General features: G+C 32.5%; 1 long non-coding RNA gene across 1 annotated transcript; it reads left to right on the forward strand.

The window, feature by feature from the left end:
* Positions 1–458: 458 nt before the first annotated feature.
* On the forward strand, positions 459–2550 carry LOC107835127 (uncharacterized). Its single transcript, XR_001660958.1, has 3 exons — positions 459–573; positions 2167–2217; positions 2351–2550. It is a non-coding gene; the product is annotated as an uncharacterized LOC107835127 (long non-coding RNA).

Genomic DNA, 2550 nt, shown 5'->3' on the forward strand with positions numbered 1-2550 from the left:
ACAAGTTTTGCCACCAACTTTGGTAAGTCAGAAATGATCTAAATCTGGCACTGGTTTTCCAGTACTTTAATCATGACCCAATTTTTGTAAAATTAAAAAATTTACAAGTGGAACGTTTTCCATTGACAGTATAACTATTCCTTTTTCTACTTAGCCTGCAAGAAAAAAGGACGGGTCTAAAAAACCAATTGTCCCACCACAATTGGTAAGTGAGAAGTTATCAACATCTGGCACTGGTTTTCCAGTACTTTAATCATGACCCAATTTTTGTAAAATTACAATATTTACAATTGAAACATTTTCCATTAACAATCTTTTAATCTATTGTTGTCTACTCAGTCTGCAAAAAAGAAGGACGGTTCTAAAAAACAAGTTGTGCCACCAACTTTGGTAAGTCAGAAATTATCGAAATCTGTCACTGGTTTTCCAGTTATTTAATGATGACCCAATTTTTGTAAAATTACAAAATTTACAAGTGGAACGTTTTCCATTGACAGTATAAATATTCCTTTTTCTACTTAGCCTGCAAGAAAAAAGGACGGGTCTAAAAAACCAATTGTCCCACCACAATTGGTAAGTGAGAAGTTATCAACATCTGGCACTGGTTTTCCAGTACTTTAATCATGACCCAATTTTTGTACAATTACAAAATTTACAAGTGGAACGTTTTCCATTGACAGTATAAATATTCCTTTTTTTACTTAGCCAGCAAAAAAGAAGGACGGGTTTAAAACACAAGTTGTGCCACCAACTTTGGTAAGTCAGAAATTTCTAAATCTGGCACTGGTTTTCCAGTACTTTAATCATGACCTACTTTTTGGAAAATTAAAACTTTAGTATTTGAACGTTTTTCCATTAACAATCTTTTAATCTATTTTTGTCTACTCAGTCTGCAAAAATAAATTACGTGTTGAAAATACCAATTGTCCCACCAAAATTGGTAAGTGAGAAGTTATCAACATCTGTCACTGGTTTTCCAGTACTTCAATTATGACCCAATTTTTGTACAATTACAAAATTTACAATTGGAACGTTTTCCATTGACAGTATAAATATTCCTTTTTCTACTTAGCCTGCAAGAAAAAAGGAGGGGTGTAAAAAACTAGTTGTGCCACCAACTTTGGTATGTCAGAAATTATCGAAATCTGGCACTGGTTTTCCAGTTCTTTTATCATTACCCAATTTTTGTAAAATTACAATATTTACAAGTGGAACGTTTTCCATTGACAGTATTAATATTCCTTTTTCTACTTAGCCTGCAAAAAAAAAGGACAGGTCTAAAAAACCAGTTATGCCACCAACTTTGGTAAGTCATCTGCCACAGGTTTTACAATACTTTAATCATGACCCAATTTTGGAGAATTAAAAAATTTACAGGTTGAACGTTTTCCGATTAACAAACTTTTAATCTTTTATTTTGTACTCAGTCTGCAAAAAAGTATTATGGGTCTAAAATACCAATTTACCCACCAAAATTGGTAAGTGAGAAGTTATCAACATCTAACACAGATTTTGCAGGACTTTATTCATGACCCAACGTTTGTAAAATTAAAAAATTTACAAGTTTAAAGTTTTCTCAATAACAGTCTTGTAATATTTTATTGTCTACTCAGTCTGCAAAAAAGAAGGATGGGTCTAAGATACCAATTTTCCCACCAAAACTTGTAAGTGAGAATTTATCAAAATCTGGCTCAGATTTTGCAGTACTTTAATCATGACCCATTTTTGGAAAATTACAACTTTAGCAGTTGAACGTTTCCCCATTAACAATCTTTTAATCTATTATTGTCTACTCAGTCTGCAAAAAAGAAGGACGGGTCAAAGATACCAATTTTCCCACCAAAATTGGTAAGTGAGAAGTTTTCAACATCTGGAACTGGTTTTCCCGTACTTTAATCATGTCCCATTTTCCAAAATTGCAAAATTTACAAGTTGAACTTTTTTCCATTAACAATCTTTTAATCTATTATTGTCTACTCAGTTTGCAAAAAAGAAGGACGGGTCTAAGATACCAATTTTCCCACCAAGACTGGTAAGTCAGAAATGATCGACATCTGCCACAGGTTTTGCAGTACTTTAATCATGTTCCATTTTTGGAAAATTGCAAAATTTACAAGTTGAACTTTTTCCCATTAACAATCTTTTAATCTATTATTATCTACTCAGTCTGCAAAAAAGAAGGACGGGTCTAAGATACCAATTTTCCCACCAAAATTGGTAAGTGAGAAGTTTTCAACATCTGGAACTGGTTTTCCCGTACTTTAATCATGTCCCATTTTCGAAAATTGCAAAATTTACAAGTTGAACTTTTTCCTATTAACAATCTTTTAATCTATTATTGTCTACTCAGTCTGCAAAAAAGAAGGACGGGTTTAAGATACCAATTTTCCCACCAAAACTGGTAAGTCAGAAATTATCGACATCTGCCACAGGTTTTGCAGTACTTTAATCATGTTACATTTTTGGAAAATTGCAAAATTTACAAGTTGAACTTTTTCCCATTAACAATCTTTTAATCTATTATTGTCTACTCAGTCTGCAAAAAGGAAG

The sequence above is a fragment of the Poecilia formosa genome, unplaced genomic scaffold (assembly GCF_000485575.1).
Source record: "Poecilia formosa unplaced genomic scaffold, Poecilia_formosa-5.1.2 Scaffold1050, whole genome shotgun sequence".
NCBI lineage: Eukaryota > Metazoa > Chordata > Actinopteri > Cyprinodontiformes > Poeciliidae > Poecilia > Poecilia formosa.